Raw genomic sequence first — 21,093 nt, 5'->3', positions numbered from 1 at the left:
TACGGTTTCATTTTCCAAAAGACAAGAAAATAAATGTCAACTGATATCCTTAACATTCATTATAAATGTTCAGAGAAAACTGCAAACTATCGGAATACAATGTGTAGCATTGCTGCTTTTGCTTCCTCAGAGCAAACAATTGGACCATGTATGATTAAAGGAATTATTTATCTGCTTAATCATTGGAAAGAAAAAGAAAAAACATTGAAATGAAATATCAAGTAGAAAACAAAAAGAAAAAAAACTGTAAAGAATTGCATTTTCCATGTAAAGAAAGGATATATTCTTCGAAGACAATGTGATCTACACACAACAATATTTACTTTCACAAAAATACTCACAATTATTATTGGCAATAATTCATAAGATATGCTTCGCTTGCCTTGGCGTAAAGTTATCAGGATTTGTGCTGTGTTGGACTCTTCTACAGCTTATTTTACGCTGCAAGCCAAGCAAAAGATTTTTATTATCGAAAATAAAATGAATTTTTGGTTGTAATTTCTTTTGCTGTTATGAAATCTTAATTTTATGCCAAGAAAAGATGCAATTTAATTTAAAAGAAACAGGAGAAAGAGCTATGGTTGGGTGGGGCAGACAATGTGTTATGAAACTCTACACCAAATATATCTGGGCAAATATGTCTCCTGGTCTGGATGTTGGGTTTATGTAAAATGATAATAACACACATCGTTCCCTTATTCTTCTTGTGGTTGATGAATGAATTGCCAAAATTCGTTTAAAATGTAATCTTTTTACGAACAAACGGAAACGTATGAAAATATCCCCAATAGGGTTATGACTTTTTTACAACCTCATATCCCTGTATCATAGCGTGATGAGTTTTGTCATAAGATTACATAAAATCATAATTATAAGGTGATTCGGTGAAAAAACCTCACGCACAAAATGATTTTAAAATTTGAATTTATCAAAATTATGGAAAATTTTTTGAAGTCACTGCAATCAGATATACTATTGAAAATAAACTTTAGAGTCACATGAGATAATTAAACTGACATAACATTTATTTCTCACTAATTTTCTTCAATTCTGAGAATCGTAAAAATGTCGTAAACGCCTTTATTTAAAGATATAATTTTTTAACAAAAAACAAAAAATTTAAAATTTTTTCAAAGTGGTTTGTGCGTGACCTTTTTCAATATTTGAATGAAATAAACATTATTATAGTTATAAGTAGGCTTATAATTTATTCATTCGTGCAACAAAAAATAATTTTTGAAAAAAAAAATTTTTTTTCATTTCATAAATTTTTTCAAAAAATTATGTTTTTAAAAACGATTTGTGCGTGAACTTTTTTTATATTTCAATGGAATAAACGATAGCGTAGTGATTATTAGGCAAAAGTTCATACATCCCTGCTACAGGAAATCATTTTTGAGAAAAAATGTCAAAGAGTCATAACCCTAATCCCCCCACATTGTCGTAACGTATACGTCACCTTGGATATCTTCACTTTTTATAATAAATCTCCATTCAAAGCAAATCTTTTAAGACACATTTTTATCGTAATATTTACTAAACTTAAACTCCTACACATATTCCCTACACACTTCCTAATTCCCTTCTCTATAATATCATGCTGTTATTTTTCCTGTTGTTGTTATTTCTTACATGCATTTCAATGCTCTAGCCAAACAAAAAACGACTTATTGACGCTGTTACGCTGCAGGGGTTCTTCTTCAGTCATAAAACTTTGTAATCGAAAATGATGCACTCTTCAATTCAAACGTTACGTTACGCTTATCAAACGAAGCGCTCAAGTGAATCAAATAAATGTAATTCAATTACAAATCTTTGGCATTAAATTTGTTCATTCACATGTGTGCCCGAAGAATGTGTGTGTGTGCAGTTTGGCGGCACACAAAAGGTAAATGAAGATAAGACAGAATAAAGAAAGGCAAAAAAGCAAACAATAAAGAACAAATAAAATAATAATAAATGAAAAGAGGAGAAGGAAATGTGACTTGTATGGGGATTTATGGATTAGAAATATTTTGAATGGAAGTAGAGGAGGAGTAGAGGGAAAGTGAATGTGTACACCTTTGAAGTATATCTTTCGATGTGTTTCCCAAAGTAATCAAAATATTTACATGAACCAGCATCCGGGATGGCAAATGCCGTTTGTCAAACGTCAATTGAGGAAGTACACAGGATAATTTAAAGAGAACTGTGTTCTTTTAAAAAATAAACTTTGGTCCTCTATATAAAAATATATTGTGGATTCTTAACATAAGAAGCCATTGTGGTCTTATATAAGAAGACGTATGGGTTCATTTAAAACGGCCTTAAGGTATTCTATAAAAAGAAGTTGTGGTCTTCTATAAGGAGACCTTTTGGTCTTCTAAAAAAACAACTTGTGGTCTTCTTTAAAAAGGAAACTTTGTGGTGTTCTATAAGAAAAAGACGTTGAGGTGTTCTATAAAAAAAGACCCTCTGGTCTTCTAGAAGAAGAAGACCTTGTGGTCGTCTAGAAGAAGAGACCACAAGGTTTTCTAGAAGAAGAAGACCATGTGGTCTTCTAGAAGAAGAGACCACAAGGTTGTCTGGAAGAAGACCTTGTCGGCTTCGAAAATAAGAAGAAGACCGTGTGGTCGTCTAGAAGAAGAAGACCACGTGGTCGTCTAGAAGAAGAAGACCACGTGGTCTTCTAGAAGAAAAATACCTTGTAATCTTCTATAAGAAGAAGACCTTGTAATCTTCCAGAAGAAAAAGAAGAAGAGTTTGTGGACTTCTAGAAGAAGACCATATGTTCTTTACAAAGAAGAGAGCACAAGGTTTTCTGGAAGAAGACTTTGTGGTCTCCTAGGAGAAGAAGACCATGTGTGGAAAAATACCTTGTAGTTTTTTATAAGAAGAAGACCTTGTAATCTTCCAGAAGAAGACCTTGTGGTCTTCTAGAAGAAAACCATGTGGTCTTCAAGAAGAAGAGACCACAATGTTTTCTAGAAGAAGACCTTGTGCTCTTCTAGAAGAATAAGACTTTGGGTCTTCTAGAAGAATACCTTGTGGTCTTCTAGAAGAAGACCTTGTGGTCTTCGATAAGAGTTTGTGGTCTTCGATAAGATGAAGACCTTGTGGTCTTCAAGAAGAATAACACTTTGTGGTCTTCCAGAAGAAGAAGACCATGTGGTCTTCAAGAAGAAGAGACCACAAGGTTTTCTAGAAGAAGACCTTGTGGTCTCCTAGGAGAAGACGATGTGGTCTTCAAGAAGAAGATACCACAAGGTTTTCTAGAAGAAGACCTTGTGGTCTTCGAAAAGATGAAGATCATAAGGTCTTCTATAAGAAGAAGACCTTGTGGTCTTCGAGAAGAATAACACTTTGTGGTTTTCCATAAGAAGAAGACCATGTAGTCTTCTGGAAGAAGAAGACCATGTGGTCTTCTAGAAGAAGAAGACCTTGTAGTCGTCTATAACAAGACCTTGTAGTCTTCTGGAAGAAGAAAACCTTGTGGTCTCCTAGAAGAAGAAGTCCTTGTGGTCTTCTAGAAGAAGAAGACCTTTGGGCCTTCAATAAGAAGACCTTGTGGTCTTCGAGAAGAATAACACTTTGTGGTCTTCCAGAAGAAGAAGACCATGTGGTCTTCTAGAAGAATAAGACCATGTGGTCTTCAAGAAGAAGAGATCACAAGATTTTCTAGAAGAAGAAGACCTTGTGGTCTTCGAAAAGATGAAGATCTTATTGTCTTCAATAAGAAGAAGACCTAGTGGTCTTTGAGTAGGATACGACTTTGTGATCTTCCAGAAGAAGAAGACCTTGTAGTCTTCTAGAAGAAGAAAACCTTGTGGTCTTCCAGAAGAAGAAGTGCTAGTGGTCTTCTAGAAGAAGAAGACCTTCTGGGTGCCTATTCTGTAACTTTTTAACAACTTTACTCATTGTTTATTTTACAACAATTTCATTTGTTTGTTTTATTTTTGTTACAAAAACAAAAGGAATTTAAACAATAACAAAAGTTGTTAAAAGTTACAGAATAGGCCTACTGGTCTTCGAGAAAAATAACACTTTGTAGTCTTATATAAGAAGAAGGCCTTGTGGTCTTAGAGAAGAAGAATAACACTTTGTGGTCTTCCAGAAGAAGACCATGTGGTCTATTAGAAGAAAAAGACCTTGTAGTCTTCCAGAAGAAAAAGACCGTGTGGTCTTCTAGAAGAATAAGACCATGTGGTCTTCAAGAAGAAGATACCACAAGGTGTTCTAGAAGAAGAAGGCCTTGTGGTCTTCGAGAAGAATAAGACTTTGTTGTCTTCCAGAAGAAAAATAACTTGTGGTCTTCTAGAAGAACGCCATGTGGTCTTCAAGAAGAATAAATCACAAGGTTTTCTTGAAGAAGACCTTGTGGTCTTCTAGAAGAATGCGACTTTGTGATCTTCCAGAAAAAGAAGCCCATGTGGTCTTCTAGAAGAAGAAGACCTTGTGGTCTTCGAGAAGAAGAATACCTTGTGGTCTTCTAGAAGAAGACCATTTGGTCTTCAAGAGGAAGAAGACCATGTGGTCTTCTAGAAGAAGAAACCTTGTATTCTTCTATAAGAAGAAGACCTTGTAGTCTTCCCGAAGAAGAATACCGTGTGGTCTTCTAGAAAAAGAAGGCCATGTGGTCTTCTAGAAGAAGAAGAAGACCTTGTGGTCTCCTAGAAGAAGAAGACCATGTGGTCTTCAAGAAGAAGAAGACCATGTGGTCTTCTAGAAGAAGAAACCTTTTATTCTTCTATAAGAAGAAGACCTTGTAGTCTTCCAGAAGAAGAATACCGTGTGGTCTTCTAGAAGAAGAAGTCGTTGTGGTCTTCAAGAAGAAGAGACCACAAGGGGTTCTAGAAGAAGAAGGCCTTGTGGTCTTCGAAAACATGAAGATCTTATGGTCTTTAAAAAAAAGAAGACAGTGTGGTCTTCGAGAAGAATAAGAATATGTAGTCTTCCAGAAGAAAAATACCTTGAGGTCTTCTATAAGAAGCAGACCTTGTAATCTTCCAGAAGAAGAAGACCTTATGGTCTTCTAGAAGAAGACCTTGTGGTTTTCTAGAAGAAGACCTTGTGGTCTTCGAGAAAAATAACACTTTGTGGTCTTCCAGAAGAAGAAGACCATGTGGTCTTCTAGAAGAAGAAGACCATGTGGTCTTCTAGAAGAAGAAGACCATGTGGTCTTCTAGAAGAAGTAGACCATGTTGTCTTCTAGAAAAAGAGACCTTGTATTCTTCTATAAGAAGAAGACCTTGTAGTCTTCCAGAAGAAGAATACCGTGTGGTCTTCTAGAAAAAGAAGGCCATGTGGTCTTCTAGAAGAAGAAGACCTTGTAGTCTTCTATAAGAAGAAGACCTCGTAGTCTTCCAGAAGAAGAAGAACGTGAGGTCTTCTAGAAGAAGAAGACTTTGTATTCTTCTATAAGAAGAATTCCTTGTAGTCTTCCAGAAGAAGAAGACCGTGTCGGTCTTCTAGAAGAAGAAGGCCATGTCGTCTTCTAGAAGAAGAAGACCTTGTAGTCTTCTATAAGAAGAAGACCGTGTGGTCTTCGAAAAGAAGAAGACCTTGTGGTCTTCTAGAAGAAGACCATTTGGTCATCAAGAAGAAGACACCACAAGGTTTTCTATAAGAAGACCTTGCGGTCTCCTATAAGAAGAAGACCATGTAGTCTTCTATATGAAGAAGACCTTGTAGTCTTCCAGAGGAAGAAGACCTTGTGGTCTTTGAGAAAAATAACACTTTGTGGTCTTCCAGAAGAAAAAGATCATGTGGTCTTCTAGAAGAAGTAGACCTTGTAGTTTTTTTATAAGAAGAAGACAGTGTGGTCTTCTAGAAGAAGACCTTGTGGTCTTTCAGAAGAAGAAGACCTTGTGGTCTTCCAGAAGAAGAAGACGTTGTAGTCTTCGATAAGATGAATATCTTGTGGTCTTCGAAAAGATGAAGATCTTTTGGTCTTTATTAAGAAGAAGATCATGTGGTATTCGAGAAGAATAAGACTTTGTGGTCTTCCAGAAGAAGACCTTGAGGTTTTCTAGAAGAAGACCTTGCGGACTTCGAGAAGAAGTCCTTGTGGTATTCTAGAAGAAGTAGACCTTGTAGTCTTCTATAAGAAGAAGACCTTGTGTTCTTCGAGAAGAATAAGACTTTGTGGTATTCTAGAAGAAGAAGACCTTATAGTTTTCGAGAAGAAAATTACCTAGTGGTCTTCCAGAAGAAGAAGACCACACTTCTATGAGAAGAAGACCAAGTGGTTTTCTACAATGAGACCGTATAGTCTTTTATAAGAGACTTTGTGGACTCCTTTAAGAAGAATTTGTGGTCTGCTACGAGAATACCGTGTGTCTTCCAATAGAAGAGTTTGGCGTCTTCCATAAGAAGACTGTGTGGCCTACCATCGGAAGACCTTGTGGTCTTCTATAGGAAGAACTCGTACGAAGACATTGTTGTCTCCATTTATAAGAAGACCCTTCCATTTTCTATAAGAAACACTTTTGGTCTTCAATAGGTAGAGGAATTATCAAAGTGTCCCTTCATAGAAGACCTTGTGGGCTTCTGTGCAAATATGTTGTGGTTTTCTATAAGAAGACTTTGTTGTCTTCAACAAAAAGACCTTGTGGTCTTCTATAAAAAGGTATTCATTTGTGTTTGTCTTTATCTCCTATGTCACCTTTTACCACCTAACCACAACTACAAAGTTATGTGCGTCTGATCGGCCTTACTATTTAAGCAGATTACAGGAAATTGACTCTTGTGTTATATGCCTAACAAATGAAAACAAAACAGTAACGGTAAATATTTAGTTTTTCTGTCAAGCCTTTTACTTTATTATTATCAACAACACTTGCAGTCCTCCCAAAATACATTACAACATGCTTAGGTTTACAAGTATAAGACAAATCAAATTTTCATGTAAAGGTAAGGAAAGAGAGAGATAGTGGAAGAGGAGAAGCAACAATAATTAAATTGCTAAGTTTATTGTAAATGGAAAGTGTTTGACATTTTATGCAACACTTCACTTCACAAACTGTTGTCGTATCGTATTTTGAAATTACCCTTTGTCACATCTTCCACCTTCTTCGACTTCTGCTTACTGCTTTAGGTCTTTGTCATTCAAAGCTAATACTTTGAATATTGTAATTGAGTATTAGCCCTGCCAGCAATTGGAAGTGAGTTTTATCTAATTTTATAAATGAGGATCTTTTTGGTGTCTAATTTTCTGTAAAAATGCGACATTTGTCTAATATACAATAACAATTGCATTGTTATCCCATTTGTATCGTATCCAGTCACCATTTAGAAAAGAATACGATAGACAAATAACAACAATAATATATGTATCTAAAAATAAATGTAAGCTATCTCATTTATATCCCAATGAAGGATGGAAATTAGATAGACATATCTATTTTCCATCCTTTATTTGGATATAAATTAGACAGCTTACATTTATTTTTAGAATTGTTGTAAGTTGAACAAATAAGACATTTGTACACAGATGGTTATATACGCAGGTGGTGCAATGGTAAGCATGCTCGCTTTGCAATCTGAATGTCCGGGGTTCGATTACTAAGTCAGGCGACATCACATTTTTCAAATGACAAAATTAATATAAGCGACAATTCCTGAAACAATTATTAAAATATAAATAATGAATTAACCCAGATATGCCCATTGCTTGATCGTGATCATATTAAAAGTATTTTTATATTATTTGAGAAGCAAATGTGAAATAATAAAAGTATGTTTATATGTTTTTTAAACATTTTTTGAAAAAAGTGGTTTTTGAGGCCTCTTTTGGACAAAGGGTTTTATCATATAACTGGGAGTTATGGGACACAAAACATTTGACATATAGTCCAAAGACACCTTTTCGGCATCTAGCAAACATTTTTTCGTAGTAAGCTCCACATCGTGTATGTTTTCGTTATAAAACTACCCAATAATTAATCGGTCATAACGCAAATCATTGTAAAAACTAAGCAATAGGTGGCAACTTCGATGAACTAGACCTTAAAACTCAAAAATAGTAGCTCAAAATAATGGAATCACATAATATCCCAAGAGCTACAGATGTGTACTGAGTATATCACAAAATAAACGGTACTTTGATAAACATAACACATCAAATTAGCAAGAATTTTGTGTGTCCTATATATAGGACAGTGGGCATATCTGGGTTAAATTAAATAATAAAAAACCAAAAAGTCAGAAATAACCCAAACAAAGGATTAACGACACAACAACAACAATAGAACAAAACATAAAATAAAAAGGAATTAAATTAAGTTTAAAAGAAAATCAAAATAAAATTTTGTTCTTTTTTATTTATTATTATTTTATCAAGTTTTTAGCTATATTAATGTTTTATAGTTAAAAAAAAGATTTGTCATTAAAAAAATGTCGACTGGCCTGGGAATCGAACCCGGGCATTCAGATTGCAAAGCGAGCATGCTTACCATTGCTCCACCGATATTATCGTTTTAATAACTTTCTGAAGTGTCCAATTAGACACTCAAAAAAGTATCTAATGAGTGGAACAGTTCTTCCCGAGAGCTTTATCTTTTTGGATAAGAATGCGACTATCGCATTCGTTTGTGCAATCTAATTGAAGTGACTCATTGGACAATAAACAGATAGCAAATGTTGGCAGGGAGCCCAACTGTGGTTACATACCTTTTGTTATATGGATTCGTGTAAGTGTGTATGTGTGTTTGTGGCAGGGAAAATATTTGCCAAGTGTTAGAAGCCAAAGGTCTTTGCAATAACAATGTGGCCAATATTGGGTGAGAAGTGTAATAGTGTGTGTGTTTGTAGAAGACTTAACACTAATCTCTAACACCTACTCGATTGCATGAATGGCATGGCAAATGAAAGTGTCAAATAAATCTATAACTGTGTTGCAAAAGCTAAAGAAATCATTTTGGGATGGGGGATAGGAATGTAGAGCTCAACTATACTATTATTTAATACCAACAAGGGGTTTTAATAGTTGTTGTACTTTGTACACTTTGTAAAGGTACTCTTACTACATAGTTTTGTTTGGCAGAAAAAACAAATAACTATAAAATAAAACACTGTAAAAAAATAATACAGGCCCCATCTATTTAGTAGCATGTTTATCATATTTTCTTGTATCAACACAAGTTATTCCTGATGCTGCCCCCAATTTTTTATTTATATTTAAACATAAGCATGAACGCCCCATAAAATTATTTGATGAGTCATTTTGATCTCAAAACCAAACGTGAGATAACAAAAAGATATTGAATTGAATTCTACCTATTGAATTTGTCTCTAATGTGATGTGTCGGAATGGAAAATATAAAGACAACACAGCAGTTTTTATAGGGAGCATAGCTGAGTTATAGACGACAAGAGGCCTCATTCAAGATGAGCATGGGTTTTCTTATAGAAGACAAAGGGATTTCTTATAGAATATCACAGATTTTCTAAGAGAATGTTTTATTATAGAAGACCATAGTGTTCTTATAGGAACCTTATATAGGACCATGTGTTTTCTTATAGAACACCATTGGTCTTCTTAGAGAATAACTATTTCTATTAAAGTACAGATGTCGTCTTATAGAAGTCTACACACAGAAAAAAAGGTCTCTCTAACATATGTCCCAAACATATTTTGCAGCAAACATATATTTGTTTGCAAGCAGTCCCAAACATAGCATATGTTTGTGTCCTGCAAACAAATTATATGTTTGGTTGCAAACAAATTATATGTTTGGGTGCAAACAAATTATATGTTTGGATGCAAACAATCTATATGTTTGTGTGCAAACAAATTATATGTTTGGGTGCAAACAAATACAAACCCAAAAGCCACAAAAAAACGCATGCACCAGTGGGCGCTTTCTGAGAGCAAGGGAGTGTAAATGTCAATGTGAAACACATTGAAATGTATGCTCACTTGCCCTCAGCAAATTTATAAATGGTGGTGTTTTATTAAAAGGCATAGAAAAAAAGCAAAAGCACGGCAGACACATAGGGACATAAAAAAATTCCAAAGAAAGACAAAACAGACTTTAATAAAAGAAAAAACTGAATCAAATAACTTTTAAAAAGTCGCACTTTTAAAAAGAACAAATTATATAGAAACATCGTTAAACGCTCCTCCTTAGTTGTGGTATAAAACACATTTTCTTCAAAGTTCATATCATCAGCGGGAAATCGGAATCTGGAATCAAATGATTATATAATGTAATAAATATGAATGTATGTCTGTATATGAAAAAATGTATTGATGTAATTACCAATATTAAAGAAGATTACTTCCTTGTCCATTAAAATATTTCCATTCACCTTTTTGATTTAATTATAAAATGTATTAGACATTTAATTTACTAAAAGGCAAAATTTCTTTAAGAAAAGACAAAACACTGATTTATTCACTCACTTTACGGTATTTAATCAACAAAACACACGTGTTTTGCGCATACACATTTCAAAACTTCTGCGTCTCCTATTAGACCATGCACACATCTCTTTATTATAAACCGGCATTCCGCAGCCGCGGGAGCCCTGTTGTTACTCTCTTTGACAAACATCCTCTCTCCAACCATGAAAAATATGTTCTAACATAAAAAATATGTTGGTACCCAAACAAAATGTTGCAAACATATATTTGTTTGGATCCTATCATATATTTGTTTGCAATCAGTCCCAAACAAATATTTGTTTAGATCCAAACATATTTCTAACATATATTTTTCTGCGTGTATAGGTCTTCTTATAAAATACCATAGGTATTCTTATAGGATACCATAGTTCTTCTTATAGAATATGTACCATATGTATATAGTCTTCTTATAGAAACCACAGGTTTTCTTATAGAGGAATATAAGCCTTCTTATAGAGGATCATTGATCTTCATATAGAAAGCCACCTAAAAAGAAATCAATGAATCAAAGAAATTCCAGCTTAATTTCTGATTATTAGGCGAATGTTAAAATAGGGAGGCAAAAACGAAACGGCATAAGTATTTTGACACGTCAAAAGTATGTTACTTTTGGTGCTTAATCGTACCTTCTAGTATCAAAATTAATTGCTTTAGCTAAATTATTAACTTTTAAGTAAAACTGTACTTGACAGTTATAGATTTTAAATTAAACAAGTAAAAAAGTATCAGTCGGCTTTGCCGACAGAGATATACCCTCAGCCTGTGTAAATTGAAACACTTTTTTCAAAAAAAAAACTTATGTATTTTTTGCGGAGGAGGTACTACAAGGAATGGACCGACATAGACCATGGGGGTGCCATAGGGGGTTTTTACACCCTACGGGCTGTTTTCTCAAGAAGTATGGACTTGCCCCTGAAAAAACTTTTACCATCGTAATTGAGGCAGCGAATGCAAGTTGCTTCAACAAAAATCAAAGTGATTCGAGAGCAGGTCTTAAAGTGAATTTATCCGAAATTTTATGCGGGAGGTACCGGATAGAGTGGACAAATATAGTCCATATTCGAACCTGATCTATATCTGGTGAATATATTAGGATGTGTAAAGTATGGACCAAATCGGCCACTCCCTTCAAGAATTATCGTGCGCACACAATATTACGATGGCCAAATTTTGGACGGAATCGGCATATCCGTTTGACAATTATCTTGCGCTCCAACCACTACAAATGGTGTCATAGGGGTTTTTCAACTTTCAGGCTATTTTCTCAGGAAATATGGACTTGCCCCTAATGAAACTTGTACCCTCGTATGGAGGACAGTGAATACAAGTTGTTACAACAAAAACTAAGGCAATTCGAGAGCAGGTCCTAAACTGAACTTTTCCGAAATTTTGTGTGGAGGTACCTGAAGGAGTGGACCGATTAAGTCCATATTGGAACCTCATCTAAGTCTGGTTGAAATTTCACGATGTGCAGAGTATGGACCTAATCGGTTAATCCCTTCAAGAGTTATCGTGCGCACAAATTTTCCGAACATTTTCGAACTTTTGTGGGAGAGGTACCGGAAGGAGTGGGCCGATATAATCCATCTTCGAACTTAAACTAAGTTAGGACAAAATATTGCGAAAGCCAAATTTTGGACCAAATCGGTTTATCCGTTCGAGAGTTATCGTGCGCAGCCAGAAAGACAGACGGACGGACATTGCTCAATCGACTCCAAATTGTCTGAAACATATTTCGTCCAAACATACTTGGGGTCTAAAACCATTATTTCGATGAGGCACATTTTGCCCGTATGAAAGTATATATACCATTGTTAGCATAAATGCTGAGGGTATAAATAGGGAATGTTGGTGTCAAAACTTATAACGAAATTTAAAACTACAGTTTCGGTGATAAATGTAGCTAATGATTAGATATTGCTGCAGTTGTCTGTTTATTTTGTAAAACATAAATATTAAAATACTGAAAATGCTGTAAATATGCATGATCTAGGCAGAAAATGTAAAATTACAGACGTTTCTATCCGGTAAATAGAGCACAATTATAAATTTAATCTTACTAATGCGCACAAATCCTCATCATCTGAGCAATTTCGATGTCGAAACAAGTTCTTTGTTACGACTAGAACCTCTAGACATTAGGAAAAAATTAATTTGTAGTCATATTTGCTATTCCACTTGGTTGATAAGGCATAGCTACAAAAATTGTCAATTATATTTTCAATAACAATCATTTACCCCCACAATCATTGTGGCAGAGCTTATTGTGGACTGGTACAAATATGGTTGAACAAATACACTTTTCGGTAAGTTTGAGTCAACAACAAAGAAAGTATCAGTCAGCTGTGCTGACGCAGATATACTCTCAGCCACTGACCAAACCAAACACAATAATTAAGCCGTATATAAAATATATTGATGTTGTACCACGAGTTTGCTTCAAAATCTGTATGTACCGTAATATGGGGCTATACCATATCATTGACATACATATACCAAAAATTTTTAGTAACCAAACTACTTCATAAAGGACTCAAAATATTAAATTACGTTAAACTAAGTTTGAAAGAAACGTTTGAAAAAGTTTTAGAGTTATCTTGCTCAATAGCCATTTTGGTATGAACCGGGAGGGTTTTGGAGCTTGGACCATTATCGGAGGCCGCTAGAACCAGGGTTTCGGAGTCGGAGTCTACGAGTCGGAGTCTACGAGTCGGAGTCGAGCAATTTTGCTGGAGTCGGAGTCTGAGTTGAAAAAAATAACTCGACTCCGACTCCGGGCAAAATTTTTTCCACGTTATAGAAGTATAACATAAAATTTGGAACAAGAACATTTTTTTTAAAAAATCATTTTTTATTTCAAAAGAAATGTGTAAGAAAACATATATGCAAACGGTATATTATACTCAGTTAAGGGACGATTCACAGGATATTTACTATCCTCTGAAGTGTAGTCTATTCATCCCTATTTTGTTGATCTAATTGATTTTTTACATTTTTGCAAACAAAAGTAATGCTCTATGACAATCGAATTAAGATTGGACCTGTAACCTCTTTCGTCAGAAGTCTTACTGCTCTTCTCACAACGGTCTATTGGTATTCTCATCCAGTTTTTTATGAGAAGTCATCCTTGTTTTCTATTAAAGACAGTGTGGCTTCTATGGGAAATCTTACTGAATACCCTGTGGCACAAAATGGAATTCAAGATCTATGGGTGGAAAAATTCGAAATGAAAGCCCTAATTGAGAACCCCAAAGGATCCCATAGCTGAAATTTCTGACTTATGACATAATGAATTTTTTCATTGACCCCCATCCATCATTGAGAAAATAGCTTTATATCTCAGTTTGGAGTCATTGTTCCATCATTTTTAGATGACATGTTTTCAGTGAGGAACCTTTCTTTCTATATACTATATGAGGGCTTTAGATGCAGACATTCAAATAACCGGATCTGTCCGCCAGGAACAGATATAGCTCATGTGTATCCGAGTTTTCTACACAATCACATACGAAATTCAATGAAATATATAATCATAGTAGTATATAATCGTAGGATCGGGTAAAAGTGATAAATAAGTGAAAACATGGCAATATCGATTTATTGTCCTAGTGGACCGACCCTACATAAAATTTTCGTAGCAACATTTTTGTAGAATATGTTCATGCACGAAATCTCATCGTGTGCTAATTTTTCAGTTCCTGAAAACTTCCATCTGCCTACGTGCTGGGTAGAATACACACTATATCTCAAATATTTCCACACCAATGTTCGAAATGTGTATGAATTTCAGAAAAAAGTAGAATGTATAAATATCATAGAATAGGTAGTCAAATTTTTAAGTCTATCGGAACAATATTGCCTTAGTGTGAGCGTTGGATTGGAACAACTTATTTTATTTTGTTTGCAGCATAAACTGTGTTTTTCTCGAAATCGGCCACAAAAATATATGACAATTGGTCTATTAGTTTTCGAGCTAAAGTTGGCACCCCACAATGCAATGAAAAAAACAAAACTGCCAAAAAGTTACGGAATTTTTTTTGGAAAAAAATCAAGAAAAATGGCTGTTCCCAGCAAAAATTCGGATCCATTAGCCATTACGTAACCCATTACAAAGTAATGTAAACAAGCTTCTATTCCCATTACAAGTAATCTGAAAAGTAATGGGATACTTCTTAAAAAAATTACAAGGCAAACCTACTTACTTTGCTCCTCACTAAGTAATGAGGACGGTGGCACAGTGAGTGTGTGTCCGACTATAAATCCTAGGGTTGTGTGTTCAACGCTCACCGTCGCGAGTTTTTAATTAAGTTTTTTAATTAAAAAAAATAACAGTTCGTGGTGCACATGTGCACTGCACATTTAAGTTCTTAAGCAACCCTTAATGTTCGTGTGCGTGGCATAGTATGTAGTGTCTTTGGCTAGAAATCAGATGGTTGGTGTGTTCAACTCGCACAGCGAGGGTTATTGAGCTTTACAACTGGGGGTCTCCTTTTGAGGCTAAGCTCACTAAAATGTTGGCTTACATCCAGTTTGAAACTTGGTCATGAATTGCCTATAATTGTTTTGCATGTAGTCCTTATGACTTGTATTGCTCCTTCATTTTCACTTATTATGAAAGCTTAGCGATTTTCTCACGCGGAAGAATTCCGTCCAGAATATACTCGTGCAAAAAAGGAAAACCGACAAAAACGTTCTAACTTTGCTATTTTTCAATGTAAGATTCGGCAGAAACAATATTGATATGTTCGAATGTATTCGAAAGAATATCCTTTCTAATGAATATGTAAGGAAAAACTAATACATTAGCCTATATAGGCCCAATATAGGAAAAAGTTATCAATTTGTGCAATTTGTATTAATTTTTAGTGGTATAGGATTTTACTCTCGGAGTCGACCCGGAGTCGGAGTCGGAGCCGGAGTCGTGAAAAAAACTCGTCTGGAATCGGAGTCGAGCCAAAACTACCTCGACTCCGAAACCCTGTCTAGAACAACCTACTGAAAAAAGAATCAAAACGATACGAGTGGAGCTCTTAAACTTCACTTTTTTTCGAATTTTGTGTGGGAGGTACCCGAAGAAGTGGACCGATATAGCCCATATTGCAACTTCATACATGATTGGATGAAATAATATGATGTGTTGAGTCTGCACCAATCAGAAACTCCCTGCGAGAATTAACTTGCGAATTTTCCATTTTGGTTGGTGCCGTCAGGGTTTCTTGGAACATTTAGGGCAATATCTCAGGAAGTATGGACTTGCGCAAGAAAAAAATCGTGCCGACGTAAAGAGAGCCGCAAGCACATCCTGCTGAAAAAAATCAAGACGATCCGAGAGGAGTTCTTAAACTTCACTTTATCCGAGTTCTTAAACTTCACTTTGTGTGGGACCTACCCGAAGGAGTGCAACGATATAGTCCATATTCCAACCTGTTACATGACTGTATGAAATAATATGATATGTTAAGTCTGCACCAATCAGAAACTCCCTGCGAGAATTATCTTGCGGATTTGCCATTTTGGTTGGTGCCATCAGGGATTCTTAGAACTTTTAGGCTAATATCTCAGGAAGTAGGGACTTGCGCAAGAAAAAAATTGTACCGTCGTAAAAGGAGCCGCAAAGACAACGTACTGAAACAAATTTCAAAACGATCCGAGAGGGCTCTTAAACTTCACTTTATACGAATTTTGTGTGGGAGGTACCCGAAGGAGTGGACCAATATAGTCCAATTCGAACCCGATCTATATCTAGAAGGAAAAATACGATGTGCAAAGTTTGGACCAAATCGATTGCTCCCTTCGAGAGTTATCGTTCACACCATTTTACAGACAAATGTTGAACTTTTGCGGAGGAGGTACCCGAAGGAGTGGACCGATATGATCCATCTTCGAACAGACGGACGGACATGGCTAAATCGACTGCAAATTTTATAAAACGAATGTCGTCCAAACATACTTGGGATCTAAAACCGTTATTTCGATGAGGCACATTTTTGGTCAAGCCTGGATGGGGGCGGGGGAAAAAACCCGCCAAAAAGTTCGATATTTTTGTGAAATAAATGTCCTTCTGATGCTATTTCCATGCCCAAATGCTCCCAGCCATCCGAATTAAAGTTATTTCCTTCAAATATCACAATTGTAAGTGAAAAGATGTTCTCACTCTCATAAAAAGTCGAAATCCGCAAAATATTCCGAGATAATGGGAGAAAACCATCGAAAATGTTTTTTAATGAAAATCGCTTGAATATCCCTATATCCTTGAAATATCGATGTGTGTGAAATATATTACTTTTTACCGTAACTGATAATAACCAAAAATATAAATATGATATTTTTAATTGTTGAGGTCTAAAAGTCAATAGCACATTTTTGTCAAAATACTTATGCCACGCAGTAAAATTGTATTTCCATTACAAAATTGCAAGCGTACATTTGAATTGGTAAAATTTATTACTAATTTTAAGTACTCTAAGATTAGCCAGAATATTTTTCATATTTTTGTAGAAGATTAATCCGGTATAAAACCAAACACATTAATAAAAATAATCATGCCAGGCACTGTAGCCTTCGTACAAGGCCTCTCATAGAAAATCACAAGGTCTTCACGTAGAAAACCACAAGGTCTTCTTATGAAAGACCAAAATCTTCTTATAGAAGATTACCAAAAATTCTTATTATTGAATAAGACCAAACGATTTTCTTTTCGAAGAAGACCACATGGCCTTCTTATAGAAGAAGACTATGTCACAAGGTTTTCTCATAGAAGACGACAAGGTCTTCTTATGGAAGACCACAAGTTCTTCTATTAAAGACCACTAGTTCTTTTTTTGGAAGACCACAAGGTTTTTTTTATAGAATACTGCAAGATCTTCTTCTGACATTACAAAACGATATTGAATTTATCTTTAGTGTGATGGGACGGAATGGAATATATAAAGACAATATAAAAACCACAAGGTCTTCTTGTAGAATACTACTAGGCAGGGTTTAAAAGCCAGCATCTAAAAACATTAGCATTAGCTGTACACTTCAACTGTTACATAATATTGACACACACGGCTAAATAAGCAACCTAACGCATATTTATTTTTGTACATTTTTGCTTATTTCGTTTTTTACGCCTAATCTTTTTTGCGTTAGGCATAATCGACAACCACGCTACATATTTAGCAGTCGGCTGACCATTCGTAAGAACGAATTAGCATCCGAGGGTGGTTTTTTGATTAGAGTTGCCAACGCAGTAATAAAAAAGATGTCATTTAATATCAAAATTCCTCCATCATATGGTAGAAACTAAAGAATAATATATATATATATATATATAATAAATAATTGTTCCACAAACATCCCAGATGGGACAAGGGAGACTTCTCTCATATCAATGAATGCACGCCGATTCATATTGGCTCAATGATATGGGACCTACTTTTTATTGCCGAGTCCGAACGGCGTGTCTTACGACACCACTTGTAGAAAAGTTTTTCATGGCTTAAATACTCAGGAAATGTCGCCAGCATTACTGAGGGGGAATATTTCCACCGTTGAAAATTTGATGTTGCTTGGCCTGGGATTCGAACCGCAGACCTTCTGAGTGCAAGGCGGACGTGCTAACCATTGCACCACGGTGGCCCCCAGAAACTAAAGAATACTATTTATTATTGTTTAAAAATAAAAAATATATATTGAACAGCTTCACCAAAAATTCACATGTCCTTTGAACGAAAAAGTGGAATTAATTATATCGTGATATTTAATGCATTACACTGGTAACCCTGATCTCAAAAGCAATTGTTTGCTGAAAACATGGCTAAGCTGTTGAAACTTTGTTGCTTATTCTCTTTTCTGATATATGTTGATCATGTGTGCTGCAAAATATGAGTATGCGTGTACGATGCTATTTTATTAAAGCGACATTATCAAAAAGCATCACCATCGCTAGCAATATTTTTGTGAAATTTGTTGCTACATGTTGCCGTTGTTCATTGTTGCTAAACATATTTCGAAGAAATTTTAGCAGGCAAACTGCAAATATTCGGTGCTTTTGCTAATATGGCGCTAGCATTTTAAACCCTGCCACTAGGTCTTCTCATAGAAGGTCACAAATTCTTATCATAGAAGACCACAGGGCCTTCTCATTAAACAACACAATGTTTGTTATAGAAGACCACAAGGTCTTCTGTATACACATAATGCAACTCCCTTAAACCTCCACAAAAAATTATATCATCCCTTCTTCTTCAGTTAATCTCTCTATATCCATATATAAATATCGACACCTCCAAATAATAGTATGCTAAGTCTGAAAAGTGAGTTTTGCAGGAGAAGCTCTCAAAGTTTACAGTTTTCTTTGACCTTCACTACTATTCTGAGTAAACATTTGTTTATAACTTCTGTTCGGATTGACCGATCATTACCAAAAATTGACAGAATTTAAGTTAAAGGACGTAAAATATAAAAATGTAAAGAACTTGAAAACATGCTAAGTCGACTTAGCATACTATTGTTTGGAGGCGTCGATATGTACACAAGACTTTTGTTCGATATGTTAACATTTAAAGATGTCACGATCTAATAATACCGACAACCATTAACAAAAAAATTATATTTGCCTTTCATACAACCACATGACAATCAAAAGAGAATTGAAATCTCCTCCCAATCTCCAAAAAGGTTGGTATGGCTGACATCACCATCAGCATGTACAAGAAATTATCATAATATGGGGATAGTCAACTTCATTACCAACACATCGTCATCATCATCAAGCAGCGGCAGCTACATTACTAGCTAGAAATACTTAAATCTTTCTTCTTTAGCATCGATTCTTTACTGCATTCCTTTTTCAGTACATATTTCCATCTTTGTTGGTGGTTGGGTTCCCTGTTTTATTTCTATTGGCGCCATTGACAGACAACTAGCTTCCAGCAACCATGTGAAATGGCAAATATCAATGTAATAAAAAAGGAAAGACATTCAACAACAACAAACACACCAAATCAACGTTGAATGCCAGAACAAAAGAGTGAAAGGACATTGTTGAGTACAGTGGATGTCACACAAGATTGTACTTAAGTGACGAGAATGGCAGTGGCAGCTTCATGACCCTTTCTTTCTCGACTTATTTCTTCATTCTTTCACACTTTGCCTGGAATTTTATTGTATTTTTATTTCCCAATGACTTTGTTAAGTCAATGAATAAAGAAAGGAATCATTCTTAGTTGACGTCTTTTTTGTCATAGTAAAGACGTAAAGAAATTTAAATCGAAGAAAAGTATGGACACTACATTCGGCTAGAAAAGAATTTTCAAAGTCATATAAGAGAATTTTTGAGATTAAATTCCCTTTTATTATAGCCTACACCACAATGTGTGGAGGGTATTATAAGTTGCTTTTGGCCAAAAAGTTTCCGCAACATTACTATTAACGTGTTTCACATAACAGACTGGGGAGGTTGATGTCCTTTTTAAATTAAGGATGCACCAAGATAATTCTGGATTTTGCCATATTAAAGTCAATCACTACTTGGTATCTATAATTGCCTTCATCACACAATAAGTATCTATATTTTAAGAATATTTAAATATTTGCTCTCATATAGTGATAGTTTAGAACCGTTACAATATTCCCTTACACTTTTAGTGCTGTCAGTACAAAATTCCCTACCATTCTAAATGAGTGATTGTTCTCAAGTGAATACTAGTAACTATTTATGTATGTACGGATGTATGTGTGAAAGAGAGTGAAAAATGTACAAGGAAAATATTTTGCCATCATGGATATGTTATTGTTTGCTGTTTCTCTTGTCACCAGAGATTTGTATTGTTGTTGCTCTTGTTGTTTTTATAATGGTCGCCCTCTTTTTATATGACCCGCCATCGCTATATCTAACGATGACAATAAACAAAAGCAAAGTCAAGGATGAAACTGAAACAATTTCCAATAGTCTATCATGGTAAAGGAAAATGTTCTTATATGGCAGGCTGTAGGTTGGTTGGCATTACATTGTTGTTGTCCCTCAGTTGTTATTATTGCTTGTGTCTGTGCACTGTATAATTTTTCAGTACTGTACAAAGTATCTGCTATTGAAACTTTAGTAGTAGTTTAGTTAGTCTTTTATTCATAGTTTGTTAGATCGATGAGCGAAGTATCGATGGGTCTTAGTAGCAAATCAAAATAAAGTGCGAAAAGAAAGGAGAGGAAGAGTAAAAGTTTGTGATCGAATTGATCTTAGTAAAAACTCTCATTACCAAATAATCAATCCCACGGCAGCGGGTTTTTTCGTACCGGATTGACCCAAAACCATAGAGTTTCGTCCAGCGGCTGCCAACCCCGCATCAAACCCATGCTTCTACGTAGGTTTCATGATGCTACAACAACATTACTAAATAATAGATACATACTTACTTAATTGACCCCTTGCAGAACATTTGTTCCATAAGCCGAACTAAAAAAAAAGATCCCTAATTCTCTCTGTTTGCTGCATCGCTTTCTGGAATACAGCGCCTTTTCAGCTCTTCATACACTTGTTTGCTCCATCTAAGCTTAAGCCTGCCAATTCTGAGTGTACCGCCATGTGGCACGTATTTATACGCCTTTTTAGCGGGTTCATCATCGCTCATTCTTATGATATGGCCTCGCCAACGCCATCGCTCATCTCGATACGTTTAACTATACTGATGTCGTTGTATAGCAGATACAGCTCGTGGTTCATA

The sequence above is a fragment of the Musca autumnalis genome, unplaced genomic scaffold (assembly GCF_047663935.1).
Source record: "Musca autumnalis isolate F117 unplaced genomic scaffold, ASM4766393v1 scaffold_1, whole genome shotgun sequence".
Lineage (NCBI taxonomy): Eukaryota > Metazoa > Arthropoda > Insecta > Diptera > Muscidae > Musca > Musca autumnalis.
This window is presented reverse-complemented; position numbering follows the sequence as displayed.